The sequence below is a fragment of the Pezoporus wallicus genome, unplaced genomic scaffold, assembly GCF_028554395.1.
Source record: "Pezoporus wallicus isolate ANWC-B61680 ecotype Strahan unplaced genomic scaffold, APGP_CSIRO_Pwel_v1 contig_6401, whole genome shotgun sequence".
Classification (NCBI taxonomy): Eukaryota; Metazoa; Chordata; class Aves; order Psittaciformes; family Psittacidae; genus Pezoporus; species Pezoporus wallicus.
This window is the reverse complement of record NW_026638608.1, coordinates 2,720,222-2,730,989: the sequence shown is the minus strand read 5'-3', so window position 1 is coordinate 2,730,989 and position 10,768 is coordinate 2,720,222.

Sequence of the window (10,768 nt, the reverse complement as noted above, 5' to 3'; positions counted from 1 at the left end):
CTCTTCAAGCCAGGCAAGGGATAGATGCACATTGTGTAAGCTTAATTGTATAGCTTCAACACCACATCTTAATGTGGATCAACATCATCTGCTCACCATACCTATTCCTTGGCAGAAGCAGGGAAAGAATAGCTGCTGTTGCAGCCAAAAGTCTGTCTTCCCATCAGCTGTGCTCTTACCTTGCAGGTGTTGGAAGGGGAGATGGGGTGGGACACACATTCCTGGTTCATGTCATAATCAGAATTTAGGACATCTTGAAAGCGAATACCTGTGGGACTGTTGCACCATTTCCCTCTTCTGTAACCCCCCTGTGGACCCTCAGCTGGTGAGAAAGTTACTGTCATCATAAGGAATCATCATCTGTTGTTGCAGATGATCAAGGAGCGTGCAAGCTGACGTAGGAGAAAACAAGCTGAGAAAGAATGAGGCCAGTGAGTGGTCAGGGTGAGAAGGAGGAAATTGAAGTGTGCTGTTGTAGTGACTGGGGAGAGGGGTTAGGTGAAGTGATACTGATTGAGGGCACTGCTTCAGCATGGAAGTTGTCAAAACATGATCCCAAACTCTTCACACTGGTCTTTGATCAGCACAGATGGTGCCTGAGGTTTGTACAACTTCCTTCTGCCAGAGTTCGCTGTCCACTGTCAGGTTCCCCAGTGCCCCTGTGTCAAGGTTTAAGCCCAGCTGGTAACAGAACCACACAGCTGCTTGCTCCTTGTTCTTCCCCGCTGCTCCTGAGGGATGGGGAGGAGAATCAGAAGGGCGTAACTCCTGTGGGTTGAGATAAGAGCAGTCCAGTAACTAAGGTATAATGCAAAACCACTCTGCTACCACCAATACTAATGGTACGGGAAATAACAAGGGGAGAGAACATAAATCTAGAAGGGGAAAAGGAAAAGAAAACAATAAGCACAAGTGATGCACAATGCAATCACTCACCACCCACTGACTGATACCCAGCCTGACCTGAGCAGCGATCTGGGCCTTCTGGGTACCTCCCCATAGTTTCTATCCTGGGCATGACGTGCTGTGGTATGGAATACCCCTTTGGCTAGTTTGGGTCAGGTGTCTCTGCTTCCTCCCGGCTTCCTGTGCCCCTCCTTGCTGGCAGAGCATGAGACTGAAAAGTCCTTGATTGGAGCAAGCATTATTTAGCAACAGCTATAAACCACTGGTGTTATCAGCGCTGTTCTCAAGCTAAAGTTGAAAGCAGCACTGCACCAGCTACTAAGAAGGAGAAAATGACAGCTACCGCTGGACCCAGGACACCCTGGACTAACCTTTGAACCATGATTTCTGCTTTTGACAGTCCTGAGTTACGGGCTTTGCTCAAAATTTGCTACTAAACTGAAGGTATTTTGTTTAAAGGCTACTTCATCCTTAGTTTCTTAGTAGAAGTCTTCTCTTGCTGTCGATCACTATAAAAAGTAGATCTGTCTCCTCTGACAAAGTACTTGAATGTCATACCCTGTTTTTTCTCAGGCAGGCTGTTCTATAATGGCCTGTGCCATTTACAAGGCTGGAAGTGATAAAACTGCAGTGCCTTATTGTGCACTCGGGGAAACACAGTACATTTTAATCCTAGAAAGGTGCTCCAAATGTGTTGGGGCGAGGATGACGCATGTGGAGTTCAAGAGCTCAGACATCAGCTGTGGAAATGAAGATTTCCTGCCACTGGTTGGAAAATAGAGACAAGTTACTTGAGGAGACGGGCAAGGTCTTGCTTAAATGCAAAGAGAAAATGGGCTTTTGGGGGCTGCTATTTGCCTGTCGAGCATCAGTCTCATCAAGAATTCAAACCTTCAGTGAACAGAAGCGTCTTTGCTGCAGGTATGGAAAGGTTTAATCCACATTATGAGCAGCATTTAAAGTAAATTTAAGAAATGGTTTTAACCCCCATTTAGAGTAATTGTAAAGACAGGTAAAACATCTGCCAAATGAGACTTATTGAGGGTTAAACTGTGGTTGGATATTGACTTGTATTACAGTATTCCAGACAAAGCGCGTGAGCTCAAAAGGATAAACTGATTTACCAACAGCAGCCTTGATTCTTGGCAGTTTTTGGACGTCTCTGGGGAATTTAGGAAACTAAAGCCTAAAAGAGCAAGAAATTCCTGTGGCCTTTGTGAATAGCTGAGGTTCTTTCAGAACTGAAAACACCTTTTGGGTTCTTGTTCCATAGAGCAAATACCAAACATTAAACGGTTTAGGACAATATGAATGGGTGTTGAAGGCTTGCTGTTACCAGTTTCAGTTTGTCCAAGTCTCAAACTAAAAATCCAATGTATTTTGCAGTATTTAGAAAACAAAGGAAATGTTTCAATTATTCTGTGATTTATTGAAAACCCATTGTCATTGGAACATCGTGATTCATCCCCTTGGCTGATTCCGCTATTTTAATGTGAAGCTGAAACTGGGAACCACCTTTAACATTGAAGATCAACTCAAACTTTTGGGATGCCACAATTATCTTGCCATGCTTTAAGTACAGTGGAGCCAGTGCTGGTTATTTCCATCCCTCCTTTGTATGCAAGAGTGCTTTTCTCTAAGACGCTGGTTACAGCCTAGTTAATATGTGTGAAGAACTGTTTGGGTTGATATTACCTCACTGAGAAACCTTGGCACCAAGATGTAAATAACATTTAGGTGGCAAAAGGCATCAATGCAAAGCCTTTCCAATGGTGTCTCAACTCCTTTTGTAGGAGCAAGAAACAGCAACAAGGGAATTGTTACTAAAGCCTTTGTTTGTAAGATAGCAATGCTTTGAGCAAAGCCAATTGGTGTTAGGGCTTTGGAATCTGAAGATCTAACCCATAGGAAGCAGCTACTGAGCTATTTAATCAGTCTTAAGTATGAAACCTATCAGTTGCCCTGTATTCCCGAGCTTTGTCATATTTCATTTGACTCTAATTTGCATCCTTGTGTTCTGCCCCTAATCTTGAGAGGAAAAAAGAATCAGAATGGGGATGAAACACGCATTTCTCATCTCACTTTATTAATGGTCCTTGGTTTTATTGAGCTGGGAGTGAATGTACTGACAGTGATGACTGCCCACAGATCTCTGCTATTTTAATGGCTGTCCCGGTTAATGAAAGCCAGTGATCTTTAATGAAAATAAATACGAATGCAAATGAAGGTTAAAATTGGTGTCTTTAAATCAAGGTTTCTGCTTGACAGTTCAAATCCTGTTTGAAATTGGTGACGGAAGGGAGCAGATTGATTGCCCTGACTAACCTGGGGTTGATGTGTGGTTGGCTCAGGATGTATGGATGCAGCCTCGGGTCTGCTTCTGTTATTGAATGAAGAGGTAGGTGGAGGAGTTTGGTGGGGTTCTGTTGTCAGTTTGGGTTTGGTTGGTTGGGTTATTAGGGGAAAAAAATGGAAGTCTTATAGGCAATGAGTTGATTTCTCTTGAAGCAAATAGGTGAAGGTAGCTGCTGATCATGTCAGGTTCCTCATATTGAAGAATTATTCATTATGGGGAACAAGTATCCTTTTGCCCATAACTGGCATTTTAGTAATGGTGCATAATAGTCACAGGAGTATTTTTTTCCTGTGATTGGAAAGCAATGTTCCAAACCTCATATAGCATGAGGCATCGTGAAACGGGGAAGACTGAATACTAATGATACTGAATCTCATCATATAGTTGCACAACATTAGCTTAAACACAGGATCCACTGACCTCAGGAATTATTAAAGCCCTGGCTTTAAGGCTCTCCTGAAGACAGTAAAACATGGCAGAAAAGTTTCACATGGAACTTGGGACCCAAGAATGCATGCTCCATAATAGTGTTTCAGCACTGGAGTATTGATCAGGTCTCCTTTGGTACCAGCTATGAAGTTTTGCAGTTCAGGGCAGGGGAGTAACATGGTGAAGCTGGCAGGGTAGTTACCAGCCCTGGCTCATTCCATTGGCCTTGTTCTCCCCTAATAGAATTCCAAACTATTGGTTTGTTTTCTCTTTCATAGAAATTGCTATTTCGAGGAGGAAAACCCACTGGCACTCCAGCAAGGGGCAATGCCACAGCAGGGCTTTGCTCACTGAGGATTCCTTCCATCTGAGGAGATGTGGGTGCTTGCTTGTCCTTCCCAGGTGCTGCAAAGGGGAGTATTTAGCAGATACTCTGGGATGCAAAGCTGCTGTGTTGGTGCTGTCTTCCCTGGACCACTGCTGTGGTGTGTCTGGGCCAGGGAAGTGGGGCTTGTGGGAAGGTGGATTTCTGAGCTGTTCTTGAGGGGAATGGCTGGGATTGGTGTAATAAGGAGTTTCTGGAGCATTTGGCAAGGTTTGGCACCTCTCTGTTCTGAGGCTGACTTGCTCAAAGAAGTCCAGGGGTTTAGTTTGCTCTGAAATACTTTGAGAGCCATGGAGAGCACAGGGGATGCAGCAACATGTGTTTGGGACTGGCTTTTCTGCATGTAGCTGCCCTCGGATACCCAAGTGCTAAAGACCTCGGGGAACATACCAGTAGACTTGCCTTGTAATGGATGTGAACGACCTTAAATACTGGCTGCAGCCTTCACAAGGCACAAACAAGTTCCTGTTGATCCTTTGATGTAACTAAAGGTATTAATCTGCAAAGCCTCTGGGCAGAGAGGAGTTTCTCCCTCCATCAGAGCACCTGACAGCCACTTCATCTCAATTACAACAAAGAGCTGAGGTCTATCTGTCACATTCCTGGGCTGGGTGACAGAGCAGTTGGGTGCTTCTGCCGGGTGCATTTCCCCTGTGTAATAGGGATCTAATTAATGGCTACAGCCAAGGAGTCTCCTTATGGCCCTTCCAGCCGACTGTGCCTTGCTACAGCCCCCTGTGTCAGTGCTGTTGTGTATTTACTGCAATCCTGAGGTGTTGCTACTCTTCTTGTTTTTAAAAGGATTTCATTACAGTGAGCAGTTTCCCTGCTTCTGGATATCCTGATTGCCAAACACCTTGTTGGACCAGTGCAGTGTCTCAGATGAAGATGAGTGTGGTTCTGCGTGAGGATGATGATGGAGGATGCTTGTCCCTTGGTGCCCACTGATGTGCCTGAGGTAACAGGGTGCTGTGGAGGAGGAACAGTTGCACCTACCTGCTTGCTCACCTTGCCCAGCAGGGAGACCAGGCTCTCCCAGGAGGGGCTGCTCTCCAGCCCCTGGCAAGGCTTGGTTGGGTGAGCTCTTGAGATGCCACTTGGTGCCCAAGCTCGGTGCTCAGGTCTCTTGGGATGTTGTTACAAAGGGCACTGGAAAGGCTGCAGCACGGTGTCAGTGCTCCTGCACTGGTTTGATGAGCCTCTAGAATCGCTTAGGGGCAGACCTCAGTCTCCTGCATCATCCCTGTTCCTGCCTGGTTGTGTGCCTGTGCTGATGGAGCAGCAGTGGGAAGCAGAGCAGCCGTTACAGGTGCTGTGGCCTTTTCTTCCTAAGGGGAACACAAATGCAGCTCATGGGTGTTCTGGAGGCAGCTGCTCCTCAAGCCCCCCAACAGCAACCGGGAGGCTGTTTGCATTAGTGAAAAGGGTTTTCTTTGCTCAATGGAGTTGATTAATGCTGAGATCCTGCACGTTCTCCCTCAGGTCTGTGCATCTGTGCCTCGCTCAGGGGAAGCTGTGTGGTTCATCTCCTCCAGCCCTGTGCCTTGCTCACCGTGCTGCCGTCCGCTTTCATTCCCAGTTCCACACAGACATCCTATTGACATATTTGTAAACCAACTCTTCTGTCAAGCCACTAAAAAGCACTAAGATGCAGGAAGTATTTCCTCCTGCATCTCCTGTTGCTGGGGGAACCTTGACTGCTGCTGAGCAGAAAGGGGGGGGGGGGGGGGTGAGAAGCCAGCGTCAGTGCAAGAGCATCTTGCTTTTCCCCATGGTCAGTGCTGTGAAGGGCATCCAGTGCCTTCTGCTGCCTGTCTTGGCAGTGGTTTTACCCCTATAATGGTTTTGATATGCAGATATCGAAGGTTTCTATAGAGACAAGTGAATGAGAACATAGTGATCACTTGGGGAGGCTGAGGCATAGATGTGCAATGATCTACCAAAGACCGAGAGCTGTGTCTGTTATTCAGCCAGAAATACCCTTCTCCTCCTATAACTTTTAGCGTAAGGTGTCCCTGCCCACGGCAGGGGGGTTGGAACTAGATGATCTTAAGGTCCTTTCCAACCCTAACTATTCTGTGATTCTATGATTCTCTGGACTTCAGGGCAACCTAAACCTTCTGTAACGTTTTGCTCTAGGGCTTCAGCTATGTCAGAACTTCATCCACATCTCTCATTGGGTATCTCTTCAGTATTACCTTCTTGTCTCTTCTCCATCCAGCTTGGACAAGCCAAGGCAGATGACCACAAGACAACTGGATAATGAGTTACTCCTACATTTAGTATTGGACTTTGAGAAGCTGGTTGCAAATGTGCAGTAGGAATGTGTCAGCATAAGCCATTGGAAGAGTTTGTTTTGCTTTGCAGTAGGTGGAGAACATAGGGCTGGGCTGTTCATCAGAGCCGTCCATGATCAGCTGGCAGATTGCAGCTCACTGGGATCGATTAATCACTTGCTCCTGCAGGATGTGAGGTGTGGAACGATGGTGTCTGTAGAGATTCCAGCAGGAGTTTGTGTGAGACAGGTCAGGATGGCCCTGAGCTCCCTGGGAAGGAGGATCTCTCCTCGAAGGTGGGTCTCACTAGCTAGGGACAGTGAAGTCCATCTTGCTGGGGAGTCACAGGCTTTCTGCCTGCTACCTTCCGCTTTCCTGCGGCACCGTGGAGCTAAGGGCTTGCAAAAGGAAGGAAGAAGAGCTTCCTGTAGGCTTTGATCTGCTGTAAAGACTTTGTGCCCCCAGCTTGGGCAGAGGAGCAAGGCATTCAAAGCAGCAGACACTTGCAGGTCTGGTTTGTCAGCAGCACTGCAGTAATGAGCAAGCCCCTCAGCTGAGGTTTCTCCTTAGAAAAGACTGAGGTGCTGCAAGTGAGCAGCAGCAGAATGATGTGATCCGATGGCCGTGTCACTGAGGAGCTGAGCATCCTCCTGGGTCTGCGCTGCCAGGAGACACGGTCAAGGCGGTGTTTGCGTGCAGCACTTGATCTCCAGTGCCCCTGGAGCCCTGCGTGTGAGGCAGAAGGAAAGCAGCATCTGTGCCTGCTTCTCACATCGCTTTTCCCTTTATATCTCCTCAAAACCTGCCTTCCCAGAGGCAGCATCTCAGCAGGAGGGTGAAGCACGAGCCCATGGTGCTGGCAGGATGAGCGATGAGTGGAAAGCCCTCCCTTCCTCTAAACTGTGAGGACTCCGTGTGCAGTATAAAGCAGGGGGAGAAAGGCATCTGTACCAAGGATTTGTCAGGCTTGTTCCTGGCAGATAAGCTGTTTTTATTGAGTGGCTTGACGTGTAATTCCATGCCCTGTGTAGATGTTTGTCTGGTGTTTACTCAGAGGGAGAGGTTTTCTCCCCATCCTAAAAAGGAGACTTTGGGTAATGGTGCATTCACTGGGGGAAAACGATGGTGAAGGTGCTGTCAAAAGGTCAGCCTTGTCTGGAGCAGGGGTCCTGCAGAAGACGAGTGGCATTTGTGTGCTTGGAGATGTTTCATTCAGCAGTCCTGAAGTCCCCAGCCTCTCAGGAGCCCTTTGAATTGAATTGAGGAGGTCACAAAGCCCTGCTCACAGCAGGGAAAGCAGAGCCACTGGAGGAAGAGGGTCAGAACAGGTTATTTCTACTGTAAAGCTGCATCAGAAGGATGTGAAGAATCAGTCTGAAATCATATTTCCCCACCCAGATCATTTTATGTAATGTTTTGTTAACACTTTGTGCATTGCTTCTGGGTGGAAAAGGGGCTTGGGTCCGAGTTTGAAACAAACTCTGCTCTGTGAATCCCTGTGCAGCATCACAGGACCGCAGAGATGAATAATGGAATAGGAGCATAACCCAGGACAAGTGAGCATCCCATTTATGAGGCAGGGGACTGTGGCTGCTGCAGCTCATGCTCAGCACTGAGGGCAGAAGCTTCCTGCTTGCCCCAGCTTTCCAATAAGCAAATCAACTCGCCTCTGTTCATCGCCCTTCCTGCACAATACCCACCTCTTCCATAAATGTGGCTTTTTCGGGAGCTTTCTATTGTAAGAATTCTCCCTTTTGGCCTTTGATCCCTTTTCTTTTGCCACGAGCTCAACGAGATCCTTTGTCATCCTCCAGAGCAGCTTTCAAGCTCACAACTGCGGGTTTGAATCGGCTTTGAATGAAAGGGGGGGGGGTGCTTCTGAAGTGCCCTGCCCGGGGGCTTGCAGAGCACTCCGCTGCGATGCGAACAGCCAGCGGACAAAGGCAGGGATGTGAAGTGCCCCTGGGTACCTGGCAGAAGGCTGCAGGGGTGTTTGTCGAGTCCCACAGGAGCGGGCTTCGTCTGTAAAACGGCCCTCAGCGGGTGACAGCTCTGTTGGGGGAAGTCAAGGCAGGTCCTGTTGCTTCACTCATCAAGGCAGGTGGCTTTGTCCTCTGTTGCAGCATAGAGCAAGAGGTGGGACAAGCAGATGTGGCACTGGGGAGGTGGGAGGAAGACATTCCAAATGGGCTTCTGTTTCCCTCCCCTCTCCTAAGGCACATCTCCCACATGGTGCATCTAAACCACTTCCATTTCCAGCCCAATGGCCTTGGTGATAGATAACCTTGAGAAAGATCTGATTTCTTCAGGTGCTTCTGCAGAGTTGAAACCCCATCAGTGTAACTCCTGTACAGAGCTCCTCCATCTCCTGGCATCTCCTCAGCTCTGAACACACAGGTTCATTGCACCTCTTAGCACCACGCCAGCTGGAGCAGCTTCTTCCAGGGTGGCAAGTCTTGTGTGCACGCTCTGCTGAGGCAGGAGAGTGCTCAGAGATGAATGTGCACTTCCCTCCTGTGGCTTACAAGGCTGTATTTGTATTTTTAGGGTGGTTTTTTTTTCCTGTCCCCATCTTACCGAGGTAGGAAGATTATGGCACTTGATGATTTAATCAACATCGTCTCCAGATACAACATGCTTGTGCTATACTACTGGGAGATAATAATTTATGCTGGTTTGCTTCGAAGGTAAATTAAATCATTAGTTTGAAGACTGGATTAGTTGCACATGTCCCCTGCCTCTTAAAAGAGCAGTTCAGCAGCTCTTGAAAGCTTCCTGGCTTGGCATTTCTTGGGAGTCATCAAATCCCTTCAGTGCAGGTGCCATGAAAAAGTGGAACTGGGATTCAGTGCTTAAAGGTGCAGCCCCTCTGTCGTGGCTGAGTGCCTCCATCCTGACACAGGACACGCTGGTAATGAGTTCAGTGAGAAGGGTTTGCCCCAGGTCTTTGCTCCTTCAATCAAACCCGTATTGAGAGCGGAGCTGTTTGGTGTTGGGGAACTGACCCGGGATCACAGAACGAACGGTTCAGGGCTGGGAAGGACCTTGAGAAGCTCTGTGAGTGCGCAACAGAAACTGAAATGTGGGTGGGAGAGGTCACAGCTCCTTCACACCGGTGGGAAACTGAGGCAGGGGCCACCTATTGCAGGGTATAGGAGTAAAACCTGATGCTTGACGCCAGTGGCCCCTCCTGGAGGGGCTGGGTGCTTTAGAGCAGAGGTGCTGAGGTGCCCGCTGTGCTTGGGTGGCCACCGGCTCTGGTGAGGAGCCCGGGCCCTGCTACCAGACAGATGGGAACGGCTCCTTATGACCCAGGGGGAGGAGAACTGACAGGACCCACACAGCGATTTCAGGGCTGTTGAGGATGCGATAATGAGGCTTTTTGTGCCTCATTTTTCACCACCCCGCTCCCCCACCCGCAGTTCAGCCCATGCATTAACACTCTCCATCCCAGGAGGATAGTGAACACTGCTGGTGCCATAACTCCATCTGTTCTGTGTCTGGGCACCAACAGGGCTGGTGCAGACAGAGGGGGTGAGGAGAGAAGCTGCGTTCCCAGCAAGCTGGCTCTGTTCTCCATCACCAGGGAGCTCAAGATACAGGATTGACCAGCAGTTGCTGGTAGCCCAGACATGGCAAAACCTTCTCACTGAATTAAAGAGACAAAATAATACCATTATAAATACACTGATAAAATATCATATACTGATAAAATGATACTGTTAGGTAAGAAGAGGTGCAAGGTGGAACCTGCTGCTGCAGGATGCTCTCCAGCCAGCTATGGCATCGGGTTATGTGCTTGTGGAGAACCTTGTGTTGGATGCTCTCAGTGCACCCAGGGAAGGGCCAATACCTCTGTGCTGTTCCCTGTGTTTTCCTGGTGCTGTTCCCTTGGTACAGTCAGTCCTTTGGTTCTGAACAGTGTGTCTCCAGGATGCTGAGATCCTGCCTTGCCTCTCTGGATCCCCGGCCCATCTGCTGCGGCTCCTGGCTGGTGGTGGAGGTGCTGGGGCTGTGCCAGGAGCTGCTTTGGCTCTTGCGCAGAAGCAGGCACCCAGGCAGGGCTCTCCTTACAGGGCAGAGCCAGGGGGAAGCGTCTGTTTACTCCTGTGAGCAGGTTAACACCTCTGTGGAGGTCAGGAAAGGATGAATCCATGAGGTTATAAACGATGCGGCATGCGGCGGTGGCCTGAAGCATCTCTCTCCCCATTACACTGCTGGACGTGCAGAGAGCAAGTCCTTGCTTCCTGGTTTGGTTTTTCCTGTTTGAACACGTAGAGGGATTGTTCTGCTGGAGTATTTAGAGGCAAATGTCTCTTTATAGTACAGCTTCAGCTGATTTACTGCGTGATGCTCCAGTGCTAGGATTAAGTGTTGCTGCCAGTGTGCTGATAGAGTCTGCGCTGAGCCAGGCAG